Below are 16,498 nucleotides of genomic sequence, written 5' to 3' on the forward strand. Positions count from 1 at the left end.
AATATATACGATGGATATATTATATTATATAGGTTTGTGCTCCAAAACCTGTTTTCTATCCTTATTAGTGTAAAACAACAGCAGGCTAATCGATTATATGAATTTATTTGAAAAAAAAACCTCTGAAAAATCAATTTAGAAAATAATTTTTATCTTATTTTGAAAATATCTTTAAAACTAATGCATATACATAAGAAATGAATATGACCATTCTTGTAGAGAATTTTATCATCTTTCTTTTTATAATTTACATTTTTTCCGTACGATGCACGGTTTTCAGTGTAGAAGTAAAAAACTAAAAAATGGGGTCTTTCCCCCCCTCCCCCCGCTGAAGCAGCAGGGCCAGGGGCGGGGACTTTTGGTATTTTTACCTTCTAACTACCCCGAACACATTCCCGCAGAAAAAAAATTTCCCCCTCTCCATGTCCTCTACACCCCTCTTTTGAGCCTTCATTGACTGGACTATTATTGATATTGACAGACAGGGGAACAGTGGAATATGGGCATGAGAAAGTGGAATATCGACTCGACGTTCTGTACCCACGAGCACCTCAGCTTCCACATGCACAGGATAACAGCTATTTGTGTAATAGCTTCACTGTATACTTTAATTGGACCTGTTTAGATAGTTGTTTCGTTTCAACAGTTGCAGTTTGCAGTTGCGAACTGTGCATTGTGATTTTAAGGTGTTTATTCTTTACTGTTTGTTTATTTTTGACTTGAGCTGCTTGAAAAGGTGTTTTGTGATTATGAAAATTAAAATGTTGTGAGTGAGCTGAGGCTGATTATTTGTTATTAGGTATTAACAATTAAATATTTTGCGTGCATGAATTATTTATGAAGTTTTAAATGTTCACTTAACCTATCTTTTTCGGATTCCTCAAAAGAAAGAGTGATTGTTAATGTTAGGTTGAGTTGCGTGTGTGTGTGAATTTGTTTTGTTAGGTTGGAGTTTTGGTAGTGGTAGGTCTAGGTTTATTTTGATTAAGTTAGTTGGGCCTTTCAGTGGAGTTTAGGTCTAAGTTATTGCCTTTGAAAAAGTTAAATTAATAACTTATCTATTAATAAGAGTATGCCTAAGTTAAGTTTACCTTAGAGGCTAACTTAGACCTACCACTACCAAAACTGCAATCTAACAAATTCACACACAAACAAACACCTAATTTAACCTAACAATCACTCTCTCTTGAGGAATCCGAAAAATATAGGTTAAGTAAGCATTTAAATCTTCATAATTAATTCATGCACGCAAAACATTTAGGCTAATTGTCAATACCTAATAACAAATCAGCTTCAGCACACTCACAAAACGTTAATTTTCATAATCATAAACACCTTTTCAAGCAGCTCAAGTCAAAAGTAAACAAACAGTTAAGATTAAAGAATAAACACCTTTTCAAAATCACAATGCACAGTTCGCAACTGTAACTGTTGAAAAAAAAACAACTATCTAAACAGAAACAGGTCCAATAAAGATATACGGTGAAACTATTACACAAATACCTGTTATCCCAGGAACTGTTCGAAGTCCTTCTGTGCTTGTGGAAGCTGAGATGCTCGTGGGTACAGAACGTCGAGTGGAATATCGAATAATGGGCCTGACGGATCGCAGAATTTTATGTTTGTTTTTGTTATAGTTGTATCTGAGGTTAGTGAGGTTCAATCGATTCGATTCAATCGTATTCTGTCCGACGTAGCGAACCTAGGCTATCCAATTATCAATGTTATCATTGTTGACAAATTCCATTCTATTGTTATTCTAGGTTATTGTTTTTATCACAACTGAGATCATGTTTTTAATTAGGCCTAGTTTTGGTCTGGGGCAATATTTTTAACTCATATGTTACTGACCTGTTTGTTCTCATGTAGCAAACTATCATTTTAGCCTATATCAAGCACACGCACCCTGTTATTTATTAGTGCAGGTAACTTTAATATACTTACAACTTAACCACTAATTTATCGTGTTGAGATTAGGTTAAGGTTAAGATTAGTTGGTTAAGGTTAGGTTCAATTTAGAACAGTTTCATTTTATTTATAATCAGCTGGTAATGTATAATGTATAATAGTAAATGTAGGACGTAAACTAAAGTGCAACCAAATAAGCACAAAGAAGGGCTGCACTTTACCTCCTACACTCTTTCGAATGAAAATATCGATCGATGTATCGATTGTTTGATATATAATTTGATTAGTTCGGTAAGGTTAACCTAACCTAACTAATCAAACGATATATCGAATGAAACAAACGATAAATCAATATTTTCATTCGGATGTTTCATTCTAATGAGTGTAGGGTGTAAAGTAAAGTGCAGCCCAAAGAAGTAAAATACAGAGGATACATTCAATGGTACTCTTAAGTGGGGTCTAGCACCAGTCACTGGTATCAAGAGGAAATTCTACTTGTCGTCCCCTTCCGCTCTCCTTTCCCCTCTCGTCATCATGTAGGCCTACTACAGCGCAGTAGGTTGGAAGACCCCGTTTTAACAACTGCTGTTAAAATGGCCATCACCGTTCAAGCTCTTCTTTGCTAATGTAGATACCATACTAGTACATTTCCACCTCACCATACCAGAGCTATAAGCGCACAGTTGTCCCATAAGCTTTATATATCCTCTGCTTGTATATCCTCTGTATTTTACTTCTCCTTGCAGTAATTTATATCTGACTCTTTAACCTCCGGCAGTTGTTGTAATAGAAGACAGTCGTGATTAGCAGCAAACTGAACTGTTCACAAAATAAATAAAAAGTATATTTCAGGACAAATTGTGTTAAAATAGTTAAGGTTCAAACACTGATGTATTTTTAATATAATTTTTTGACACTATTTATATGTACCTATGTGCATGAAATAAATAAAGAATTTTTGATTTGATTTGATTTGAAACTAATTTCATAACAGAAAACAAGTAAAAAAACCTATCACTAGGATTGCCAATTTACAGTTTATAATTTTAGCTTATGGGGAAAGAGAAAGTCTGTGGACGACTGGGCCTTAGGCCTACAAATACAAATCAAATTAAAACTCTTTCGGTATTCCCATAAGACAATACAATTACCCTACAGTATGAAATACAGTAAGTGAAAATGCATAGGCATCGTCTGAGGCATACATTTCTGACTCTCATACAGCTCACAGCTGTGGCGTTCCTTAGGGATATATTTATTCATTGACTTCCGACAGGAAATTGCCAGTACATACAAGAAATTACAAGAAGTTACGTATGCAATGTTAAAACAAATACTGTAGGCTTTTCAGTAAGTTTAACAAGTGAAAACTATAAATAGCAACAACGATTAGACATTAGGCCTATAGCAAGAGTTAACAAAAGCTAGGTATAAATGAACAATAAATTGTGCAAAACCAATGACTAAATCAATGTAGTGATCAGACAATGATATGAATATGAAAAGGATGTGGTGAAAAAATGTAATAACACAACTAGCTAACAGGCATGACAGTGAGAGAAATAGGCCTATGGTGGTAACATGGGATGAGCTAGAATCCAGAATTGCTGCACTAAAATTTAATTACACTAGAAACCAACAAACAAATAAATATACATTAGAATACTACTTTAGTTTTGTCCATTTTCTCTTCAAGGATTTCAGGCTACTGCAGAATAGGTCCACATTGGCAAGAAAAGAATTGCCAAGTAGATGTAGTTGAGCCACAGGTCAAAACTTCACGTAAGTAGTTGGTTCAATAGTGCATTTGAGCGAAGAGATCTCTTGACCTGGTAAGTTAGTTATATTCTGAGATTAATGGAGGCAAGCAAGTACGAACACTCGGGAGCTCCATTTATCAGTTTGTAGTGGAATCCCGTATCAGAGAGCTCACGATCAACCTCTAGAAGACACAGTTCAAGATGTTTCATCAGGTCTTCCAGTGGAACTTCGGAAAATGACATTCCCATCATCGGCCCCACATGTCTTACAAATCTCTGTATTCTCTCTAGTCTGACAATGTGATGAAGTCTTAGAAGTGTTTTGTAGAGAGTTGTTATTAAGTGCATAGATAATCCACTTCTAGCTGCATGCGATATCCATCCAAGCAGTCTACCAGCTCTCCTACAAATGACATCAATGGGGCAGAGATAGGCTGAGGTACACGCCTAAACCCATGACATTCTGTACATGTTTTTTTCCAAGTTAGTGTCTAGGATATTGTTATCAGCATGAAAGACAGTTTCAGTCCGATAGAAAGACGTTACCATGCATTTAGTTGCATCATGTTATCTTCACACCATTTTAAGACGCCATCCAGGGAACGCTGTAGAATAGTGCCATCATCATTGTCACTGATTTTACTAAACAACTTAATTTAATCCGCAAAGAGCAGGAAATTACTCTCAATAGCCTCGCCTATGTCATTAACAAACAGATTGAAAAGTCAATGTCCTAAAAGGGAGCCTTGGAGGACTCCTGACATAACAGAAAAGGGGTCAGAGTAGCCTCCACCAATCTTGATGATTGAGGATCTTCCTGTTAGGTAGCTCTTAAGCTAAGGTAGTAAAGGGTCGCATATTCCATAAGATTCAAGCTAAGGGGTGGGTACATTGGTGGGCCAGGCAAAAATTTGGATTAGGCCTATCAAGAGTTTTGAATTATTAAGATGTTAAATCTTTTGGAAGAAATATAAACCATTCAAATTAAAGAGTTTTTTTATGCGGAAATAGAGTGGAAATTTCATGTTATTTTGCTTGTGCCTTGGCTTTTTTTTTTTATCAAACCTCCTACCTTCTTACGGTCGCCATTTCAAGTAAAAGTATTATTAGTAGGCCTATTTTCACTTCTACATATATTATCTCAACCACTTAACTAAACAGTCTTCTAGTCTAGGATATTCACCTTTTGTGGTCCTTTTTCTTCTCGTAACGGCATTCACTCCAACAATTTTGTTTTTTTTTTCTAAAAAACCGTTGAAAAGCTTTTGCAACCTCTGACTCTACTCGTACCACTTTCTCCTGCCGTGATAACTTTTTCCTGCAATCAAAAGGGACTTGTATTTAAGCTTAATTTCCGTGACAATACAATAAATTCTGCAAATTCAGCTTTGGCCACTCACAACAAACAGCTTTAAAGAAAAGAACACAGCGAACTACAAAACTTATTGTGCAAGCAATCACTGCCAATCATATGATTACTGCTCAAACTAACCACCAAACCTACTGTGTTGCGTATGCCTAAGAAGGCGTTTTTAATGGAGTGGACTGTATATGAGGGGATGCACTTAAGAGCAATTGACTTTCCTTCCTGGCAAAACTTTTTCAACGGCTGCAGACTTGATAAAAAGTTTAGGCTCCTTGAAATCAGATCTCATCATAATTAATACAGGATTTTGATGAACCATAACAACGCATCTAAACACATACACTGACATAACTACACTAATCATAACTACATACGGTATCACGTACTGTTATGGAGTTCATGTTTTGGGGCCTGAAATTGGAATTGCATAATTTTTTACCAACAAAGCAGGACTAGGCTATGAATGTGGTCAAATGTGGTCAAATTCACTACAATTATGGTCCACTCCATCCACGAAATACATGCACAACTTAATATAATTGATACGGCCGAGGCAATGGGCCCTCGCTTGTCAATAAAGTTCAAATTTCACAGGCACCTCAACCTCATGGCCAGATTTAATAAAATTATGCCAGAAGTTAATCAATTAGCAAAGAAGTACAGGGTGATGGCTGATGTGGCAAGAGGAGGAATCAAAATTGCACAGCGTAAAAATAGACCCCAATCGAAGTAAGAATTTTACTGCTTTCTGGAGAAACAGATATTTTGATCAAATACAAAAAATATTTAATCGGCCTCAAACTGATAAAAATTATGCATTGTTTATGACCAATGATGGTGATTTACTGATAGGAACCAAATACGATCTGAAAAATTTTCCTAAAGCAGATGGAGCCAGTTGTCAGTAATATTCACTCCCTCCACCAGATCATTGTTAGAAATTTTTTTTATAAGAAATAAAAAATACAGTTAGGAGTAAGCTTATAACTAAACATGGTAGACAGTTTTGTGAAAGTAATAAGAATTTGTTTTTAGATAGACTAAAAAATGAAACCTGGCTGGAAGTGTTTCAATCTCCTGTAGAACAAAAATATGATGTATTTATATATAAAATAATTTTATATTTTAACGAATGTTTTCCAGTGGTCAAAATTAGAAAAAGGATTAACAAGTGTCGCTGGTATAATGTCACTTTAAAAAACGAACAAGATCAAATCATCCAGCTTTATACCAAGGGCAGACTGCTTAAAAATACAAATACTGTAAATGATGCTAAACTAAAAAATAAAACCCTTAGGAAAAAAAATTAACAATGCTAAAAAAGAGTATTTCCAAAACAAAATCAATAACTCGTCTAATGTAGTAAAAACAACATGGAATATAATTAATAAGCAAGTGGGAAACAGGCGTAAAGTAGATAATTGAATGAACGAAGTGAATTCTCATACATGACAAAATGCATCTCGTTGAAACGCAATAGCCTTAGAAATACTATGTATATCCAACTTGAAGTGTTGCACAAAGATTTTATAGCATAATATCTTGAGAATATCAGTTTTTGAAGAATATTTATTCTGTAATAATTATAAAATCTTAAAAAAACCATTTTAATTTTCCCCCATAAGAATAACATTAAGAGCTACCTTCTTCTTCTATTTTTTGTTTACATTTTACAAGCAACAATTTTGTCGTTTATTTGAGACACAGAGAACGACTAAAGTCTCTTGTTTCTTCTGTCCATGGAGTATACAGGTTTGCTTAAGAAATCTTTCATTCTACGGTTTCTAAAAAATAACAATTGGTCTACTAAAAGAAATAGGGAATTTAAAATTCATATTTAATCCACATAAGTTTATTGAAATCGATGAAAATATGTAATTACTTTTTTTTAGTTTTACAAGTTGAAGTTGTTAGTTACAGTGTCTGTAGCCGATGGTATGGTGGTTTTGTAGGTTATGTTATTGTTATGTAAGACCAGTGACCACAGACGTTTGGGGGGGGGGGGTTGCTCGTTAATAATATTATACTTTTGTAGTGTACTGTTATCTTAACCTCGCTCAAAAGTTTAATTGAGTTGGAGCTATTCATTATGTTAACTTTAAATACTAACATTAAAGCACACTAGGCCTATTATTGCCTTTTTGTCGTCGGATCTTGGTTGTCTGCTGTTATCCTGTAGGTAGGTAGGTAAGAGCAAGAGCTCTGTGAGTGATTGATGAAGTTTTAGGGGTTTGTTTTACTTTGATGTCCATCTAGACCTGCTCAGCCTCCCTAAGACTTTTTGCACTTAAGTTAGGCCTAACTTGCGATTAATTAATGTGGTATGGTTAGTTATGATTTCATGCGTTTGCGTTTGGTAGGGTACCGGCAGTAGCAGTAACAACCTGTGTAGGCTAATTGACAGGGTGTTCCCTTGGCCCATCATGTCAAGTTCATATCAGCTACAACTTAACTTACAGTTCCGCAAAGGACCTACGAATGCAATTTATATCTTAATCGGTTGAACTGCATAACTTAAGTTTAAGTTAAAACTCTTTGGGTGGGTAAGTTAACTTTAAGTTCCGCAGAGGACCTGCGAATGCAATTTATATCTTAATCGGTTGAAATGGATAAGTTAGTTTATAACTCTCTTTGGGTAGGGTAAGATAACTTTAAGTTCCGCAAAGGACCTACAAATGCAATTTATATTTAATCGGTTGAAATGCACAAGTTAGTTTAAAACTCTCTTTGGTTAGGGTGAGTTAACTTACAGTTCCGCAGAGGACCGTGATTTATATCTTATTCGGTTGAAATATTGATAACTTTTGTACCGGTAGCGATTATTATTCGGTTTAAAAACTTATAAGTTATCGCTAAGTACTAAAAATTGTTGCTGCACTTGAATACCTAAGTTAAAACATCTGTCCTACACTCATTCAAATAAATATATCAATTATTTCTTACGTACCGGTTGTTCATTTGATATATCAAGTTCGGTTAGCCTAACCTAATTAACCAAATAAAATAATCGATATAGGCCTATTGATAGTTTGCATTTGAATGAGTGTAGGACAGATGCTAAAGTGCAACCAAAAATGTTCCCAATTTAAACATTGAATTGAGTTATAAACTGTTAAAGTTTGTATTGCTGTTAAATTAATGTAAAAATCTATCTGAGTTAAGTGAATTAGAGTTTTATTGATGTTTTGGAAATGAAACTAGGCCTAACTTTACTAAGCAAGTTATTGAATCAAAAACAAAATATATTTTATGAAAGTTTAAGGAGGGTCTACACGCAAGGATTTCGCGAACGTTTTATCTGCGCAGGTTAAACGTTGCAGTCAAGTCGTTGCAAAGAAATGCGTCCACACGGTACAGGTTTTAGCACCAACTTTTAGTGTAGTTTTGCGATAACTTTCAGTGTATGTGCATGTAATATCATGGAAGATGTGTTACTGTGGTTGATTTCTGTAGCCAGTGTTACAAGAAAGCAAAGAAATAAGTCTGAGCGACGACGGCACTCACCATGGTCAAGACGTTGGTTACTAAAAAGAACCAATTTCATAATAGTTTCTCTGTTCATGTTTGAATCTGATGCTTTGTATTTTTCAAAAGTATCTAAGTCTTTTTCTTATCACAGTCACTATGTTCCTTACTCTTGACCCTCCATAAATAAGGAAAACTTCTGTAGGCTACAGTTCTATGAATTGAAAAATAAAATCACGGGAACATTGGCGAAGATCTGCGACTGTAATTAAAAAACACAGTTATACCTCTGACAGCACGTGAAGACAACACTGCATACTGGGGTTTTCTAGCGTGAAGACGGAGTTGAAACGAATGACAGTGTACACACGCAACGACTTGTCTGAAAACGATGTCAAAACTATTATCTCCGCAATAGTTTTATCGCTCCGTCTTCCGTCTCTGCGCCGTTCTCAAAAATGTGCAGTTTTGCGGTACACACGCAACGATTTGACTGCAACGATTTACTTGCGCAGGTAAAACGTACGATAAATCCTTGCGTGTAGACCCGTCTTAACTTAAAAATACAGAAACAATAACCCAAACTTGTTATGATTAGTTATGAGACTAGACCTCATAAATCAACTTAGGGTTCCAAAATGTAGTAATTTCATTTTTTTTTTGTCATACAAATTTACAAAAGTGATCAAAAAGAAACAAATTTATTAGGCTATTTTAAGTTAAATGTTTTTGTTATCTTAAGCCTATTTTTAAGCAAATTTCCCATCATAGGGAATAAGCTAAATGCTGTAGTACTCATGGTAAGACCTGCACCCGGACCAATTTGCTTTGTCATTCTGAGGTCCCTAGAGGCCAAAAACACCATTCGTTCACATTCATTTTTATGTGTGTCCGTTAACACGATAACTCAAGGCAAAAATGATCCAATTTGATGAAATATGGTAGGCTATGCATCTATTCTAACGAGTTTACGAACCAGCATGACTATGGGAAATGTGAACTATGGGAACAGTGGTTATAGGGATTTAACTAGGTGAAATTGGGTTTTTTCCTTTATTGACTCTGAAACATACAATTTTATTTACAAACAATTTAGTAGGCCTATACTAAAGCGTTATTATGGGCATAAAGGTTACAGAGAAATTAAAAAAAAACTAAATAAAAAGTATTCACATTATACAATACAACACACACATTATTGTCATGGAGAATAAACATCCTAAAACACTTTTTTAGTTTTACCGTACCCTGACGATTGCAGCAAACCTAAGTAGACTCACTAAACCAATGTTATTTAAATAGGGAATAACTTAATTGTGATATTTTAAGAAGCTACTTAAGAGTAAATCCAATCAGGCAAATGGAAATTCACTTAGTCTTTAGGTTTTCTGTAGTGGGGGTTATTTATATCATAGGCCTATGGGAAATAGTTATTTGAGAAATGTTTCGCACGAGCTATAGGCGAGTATAGAAAGTATTTTGAGTGCATGAAAGGCTGCATACACATTACACATTATATATTTCCTACAGTAACTAAGCTATAAATAAAGCATAAATGATTAGTCTTTCGAACACTGTGCCACACGTTTTTAGGTTCACAGATGATACGCATCCGGTAACCGGACATAGACTAGGCGTCTGGCAGTGATGGCACCGGGTTGTGGGGGCCCGGAACGCCATTTCTACAACGATACGATGTACTGCAATTGGCGTTTGTGGTGTAGTGGATAGAGTGCTCGGCTGATATGCAAGAGGTCCCTGGCTCGAATCCCATCGGTAACTAACTTTTTGTCAAAGATTTTGCTTAGAATGCAATTTCTTCTTAACTGTCCATCTTTTGTTAGAATTTTTGGCATTTACAATTTTATTTTATGAACAGAATTTATCCTTCATTAGATTTTTTCATTATCAGCAAGTTTGGTTGGTTAGGTTAGGTTATGACAGTAACTGTCGGATGCCTAATCCACATCCGGTTACTGGACGCGTATCCTCTGCATTTTACGTTATGTTAAATCAAATCCAAAAATTGAACAAAATAGGAAATACATGCACGCTGCACTAGATGATCGTAATCGTAATATTTTTAAGTATTGCCCACTTATTTTCAAGCGTACACGCTGTTTTGTGTTGTTTGGTTGGAATAGGCTACTGGTGTGTGGCAAAAAAAGTGTCAAGTTTGATGTAGTAATCCTAAGCAGCTATCTGTGCTGTGATCAGAGCAAGGAAGGCAACTTTGTCAGGTAACTGTAGGCAAATTAAATTTGATGCAATATTAATATTGAACCAAATTATAACTTAAACGATTTAGGGTGTATTGACATTTAATCCAATGATAAGTATTGCAGATTCTCTGTGGAACTGTACCCTTCTCTTTGAATCCCATTTAATTTGGCTTAAACATCGATAGTTGGAGCGTAATTTGGATTTAAACAATGCAGGCACTATCCCAAGTGATGAAAAAGTTATAAGTTAAGTTGGGAAAATAACATAGGTTAGGTATAGGTATCCCTTTATGGAACCTTACAGTAGGCGCAGGCTTAAAGCGTCCGTAATTTATCACAGTCGATAAAAATTCATGTGACGAGAGTTACAAAAAAATTTACCACAGAACCCCACATTACCTATTTCTTGGTTTTAAACTGGCTTGTATCACCATGAATATACAGGGTGGCTAAAAAGTAACTTGCACCCCCCTTAACTTTTCAACCATTTGAGATATTTGAAATCGGTTTGCGGCAACCTTCTTATATATAAGGGGCTACAATAATTATGGTCAATTTTGAAAATTTTGCCCTTAGGGGTAGCGGGGGTAGGGGGTAGCTCAAAATTTTCAAATGACAAGTATAGTCGAGTTTGGTATCATTTTACAGGTCTTGACAAAACATAAAAATTGACATAAAGAAAACCAAAATCGGCTCACTAATAACAAAATGGCGCCCTAAAACGTTTCAAATCCAAATAACCATGAGGGTGGCAAAATAATTAACTTGCATCCTCTTTAACTTTTTAACTATTTGAGATATTTGAAATCGGTTTGCGGCAACTTGTTTGGAAATGAATGGCTATAATAATTATGGTCAGTTTTGAAAATTTTGCCCTTAGGGTAGCGGGGGTATGGGGTAGCTCAAAAATTTCAAATAGCAAGTATAGTCGAGTTTGGTATCATTTTACAGGTCTTGACGAAATATAACAAATAACATAAAGAAAATAGAAATCGGACCATTAATAACAAAATGGCAGCTAAAAATGATTTAGACAATGGTTATAGTAATTTTGAACTGCCATTTTGTTATTAATGGTCCGATTTATATTTCCTTTAAGTTAATTGTTATGTTTCGTCAAGACGTACAAAAGATACCAAACTCGACTATACTTGCTATTTGAAAATTTTGAGCTACCCCATACCACCGCTACCCCTAAGGGCAAAATTTTCAAAGCTTACCATAATTATTGTAGCCCTTCATATCCAAACAAGTTGCCGCAAACCGATTTCAAATATCTCAAATAGTTAAAAAGTGAATGAGGGTGCAAGTTAATTTTTTGCCACCCTCATGGTTATTTGGATTTGAAACGTTTTAGGGCGCCATTTTGTTATTAGTGAGCCGATTTTGGTTTTCTTTATGTCGATTTTTATGTTTCGTCAAAACCTGTAAAATGATACAAAACTTGACTATACTTGTCATTTGAAAATTTTGAGCTACCCCCTACCCCCGCTACCCCTAAGGGCAAAATTTTCAAAATTGACCATAATTATTGCAACCCCTCATATCTAAGAAGGTACCCGCAAACCGATTTCAAATATCTCAAATGGTTGAAAAGTTAAGGGGAGGTGCAAGTGACTTTTCAGCCAAATGGGATAAATAATAGTCTACCATTACTGTAGTGGTGAACCTGTTAGGCCTAAGCCTACCATAGTGATAAAAAGATTAAACTTATCGAGAGTAGCCTTCCCTTTTATTTTAGAAAGTCATCTGAACCATTTAGTCGAACAAATGAAACACCTGAACTTGTTGTCTAAGCGCTGGCGAACCAAACCCTGTGTGATTACTTTTCTAGCATTTTGCTTTAGCTTCACGCTTACGATTAAACGCTCGCTGGTAACTTTGAACATGGTAGATATTAGCAGCAGTTTTGCCAAACTTGCTTGCAAATCAGTGCTGTGTGATTGGGTGATTGCAGTTGCTGGTAATTCGTTATTGACAGTGAGAGTTAGCCAGGGGTGTCGTACAAAAACAATTTTGGGAGGGGGACACAATTTTAATGTTTCACATTAATTATAATACACAGATTTCCCAACTATTATCTATTGTCTATTGTCTATATTTCTCAGATTTCCCGACTGTAGGCCTATTACTCAGATTCCTCAAATAGCCCAATTAATATTAAGTTTTAACTGTACAGTAGACCACAGAGAAGTAATATAAAACTTCTCTGTGAGTAGACTCCCTCTTTTCCGGACACCTTTTAACTGGACACTGGTTTAACCGGACTACACTCGACGGAAATCACATCTCTTTAACCGGAAAATTTTTATCAGCACATTGGTTTAACCGGACTCGATCGGCAGGAAGGGGCCGGTACTGAAACGACTGTTCAAATTCAAATTATTTATTTATTTAATTATTTATGTTCTCGTGGGAAAGATTTGAGAACAGTAATCACATGTCTAAATACAATGCTCTCCTAATTAAATTCTTAGTCCTATAGGTGTTTCAATTTCTCTCACAACACTCTCACATAACTCTTGAACACCAAACTGCAATGTTAAACTCACATTACTACTTACTCCCTCTGGCAAAATGACACTCAAAAAAATAGGAACAGGAAACATAGCCAACTCAATAGTTGACTAAAGCAAAAGCGCAATTCTCGTAGCTTTGTATGAACTGTTATAATCGAAAGAGTGAAATAATGCATGTAGAAAAAGTTTGAGTACTTTCGTATTATACGGAGGCCACCCAAACACGGCGCACTGCGGTGGTTATCTTAGGTTGGGTTATCATAATTTTTTTACGACCAATCTGCCATCACATGATTCATAACAAAACGTGAAAAGTCCTACAAAAAAACAAATTTTAGATAACCCAACCAAACATAGCCACCGCAGCGCGCTGTAAAATTAGTGGCCTCTGTATAATGTGAAAAATTATTCCCTGTTATATTATTTATTATTAATAGTATTATCATAATAATGATTTTTAAGTTTTGGGACCTATACCCCAAAATTCAAACCAAAACAATTCAAAACAATTGTATGATTTTTTGTTCGGTTTCTATGCTATTTGATAGGTGTGGCATTAGTGAATTTCCCATAGGCTATATAGGGAATTCCAATGCTGGTCATGCTGGGTACTTTAAAACAACATGTCGATGACAGCAGTTACGGCAACTGAGGTGGCGTTCCATTGTCGTAGGTGGTGATGGAGCGCGGGTGCTCTGCCAATCTAGCATTAGCTTCAGGCCAGTTTCTGGAATGCTGCGCTGCTCGTCGGAGTCAAAAACATATTCTCCTGGGTTACGTAATCTTAGTTGTCCACCAGTAAACTGGGTTCGGCTGGCAGCTGGGGTGGAAATCATTAGCATCAAGTGGTCAAACGTTGAAGAAAGGGGTACGCATTGTCTAAGTGGCACAAAACTAGGGAATTCCAATATCCCTAACAGTTAAATTTTTATGTAACCCTGAAAAGTGGCCGGACAAATTCAGGACAGGTACACTGAGGTGGCTTAGTGTGTTTCCGGAAGACGATAGACTGATGGTTGCTTGCAGAGTAGTCTTCAGAGACTCGCCAGTCCCCCATACGGTAGGCTAAGGCTTTCAATGCCAGAGAGATGTCAGGAACTGCCTCTTCATTCCCAGGGGGCAACAAACGGTGAAAACATCACCCGTGTTCCCATTCCACCTTGTATTGAAATCCCCGCAAACAGTGACGCTACCATCGATGTTCACAATCTCGTCCTCCAGAGTGTCAACCATCTGGCAGTAGCCTACTCTGCAATGGGCTGGTTGGTTGTGAGGTAGCAGTATAACAAATATACTTGATATTTAGAACCTACATATTCATGTATTGTCATCCAATGATAATGTAGAATATTCATCCAAAATATTTCAGTTTTTAAAGTATCCCTCTCCTGTTAAACATTTTGTTTAGTCATTCACATAACAAAATTAGCAGTAGGTTGCAGTATGATAATTATTTATAATTTTAGCAAATTTCCCCTAAAGGGAATAAACTACTACCGTATACCTCATGGTAAGACTTTCCTAGACCCGGGACCGATTTACTTTTTCGTTCTGAGGTCCTCAGAGGCCAAGAACACCCGTTCAAATGCATGTATAGTATATATATGTGTCACTTAGTGCAATAACTCGAGCAAAAATGATCCAATTTTAAGAAAATTTTGTACAAACTGTAAACCTATGTTTATTTGAACGAGTTTGTGACCTAGCATGATCAGACTATGGGAACGGGGGTTTATAAGGTAAGGTGTTTTATGGGTTAAAAATTGGGTTTTCCCATTTTTGACCCTGAAACACAAAATTTCACAATTTCTTTCCAGATCATTTTGTATAGCTTACAAGAGAAAATAAATTGAAGCGTTATTTTATGCCTAACGGCTTAACTTACGGAGATATTGTTCAAAGGTTTACAGAGATATTGGTTATGTGTTACGGAGGTAATAAAAAAAAAATTTAATTTAAAATTTCCATGTTATTTTTATGAAGAATAAATAAAGTGTTGTTTACTCGTCTATTGATATATTTTAATCAGATTTATCAATTTTGTTTATTTCATACTAAGCTATGAACATTTCAATACAAAAACCCATCTGGATTCATTTTCTGTATTTCAAACCTAATTACTCATTAAAATAAAGTGATTTAAATCCTATACTCTAATATGAGCAATGTTTGCTTGTATGTATGTATTTATATATGCTTGCTTGCAGATAGATCTCAAAAATGGCTTCGACGATTTTCTTTAAATGTTGTAAATAATTTATTTCTGACCTAAAAACGAGTTTACTGCAGTTAAAACTGCCAACAAATATCTAATTACTTAGAAAAATGAAACTGAAAGTCACATTTTTTTAACAATAGTCTTACGGGTTGCTAAGTAACCATGTTAGTTGAATTAAATAACAAGAAAAAATTAAACAAAAGTCTTGTAAGTTGTAGCATGTGTTCATAAAGGCATCCACCTACAGTATACTAGCAAATAGCAAATTACAAATATAGTACAAAAGGAAAAACATCACTTGTTACTATTGATCAAAGATTATACTGAAGATTACTCGATACATTGTAGTAAAGACTAGCAGTGCGGAGTGTGGGATCTGATATGACAATTAGATTAAGGTATCTGCAATCCTAAAATGCTATGGGAAGAGAGGGGAACAGGTCTGTGACATAGGAAGTGGTGAAGGAAGTAAAAAAGGCGAGCAGTCCGGAGTGTGGGAACTGTTTATGACGATTAGATTAAGGTATCTGCAATCCTTAAATGCTATGGGAAGGGAGTAAAACAGGTTCGCTATGTAGAAAGTAGAAAAGGCGAGCAGTCCGGAGTGTGGGATCTGTTTATGACGATAAGATTAAGGTATCTGAAATCCTAAAATTATATGGTAAGGGAGAAAAACAGGTCCGTGAAATAGGATGTGGTGAAGGAAGTAGTCAAGTCAAGGCGAGCTATCCGGAGTGTGGGAACTGTTTATGACGATTAGATTAAAGTATCTGCAGTCTTAAAATGCTATAGAAAAGAAAGGAAACAGGTCCGCGACGTAGGAAGTGGTGAAGGAAGTAGTCAAGGCAAGCTATCCGGAGTGTGGGAACTGTTTATGACGATTAGATTAAAGTATATGCAGTCTTGAAATGCTTTTGAAAGGGAAGGAAACAGGTCCGCGACGTAGGAAGTAGTGAAGGAAGTAGAAAAGGCTAGCTGTCCGGAGTGTTGGATCTGTTTTTGCCCATTAGATTAAGGTATTTGCAATCCTAAAATGCTAT

General features: G+C 35.8%; 1 protein-coding gene across 1 annotated transcript in view; it reads left to right on the forward strand.

The window, feature by feature from the left end:
- Positions 1-1,585: 1,585 nt before the first annotated feature.
- The window catches only part of LOC128986798 (protein PTHB1-like), a 154,603-nt gene continuing 139,690 nt past the window's right edge, over positions 1,586-16,498 (forward strand). The window contains exon 1 of the mRNA XM_054407320.1: positions 1,586-1,925. The gene's annotated coding sequence lies outside the window, so the exon portion shown is untranslated. The remainder of the gene's footprint in view (positions 1,926-16,498) is intronic.

This window comes from Macrosteles quadrilineatus, unplaced genomic scaffold (assembly GCF_028750875.1).
Source record: "Macrosteles quadrilineatus isolate MER2022 unplaced genomic scaffold, UCM_ALF_1.0 Scaffold_2__2_contigs__length_208266976, whole genome shotgun sequence".
Classification (NCBI taxonomy): Eukaryota; Metazoa; Arthropoda; class Insecta; order Hemiptera; family Cicadellidae; genus Macrosteles; species Macrosteles quadrilineatus.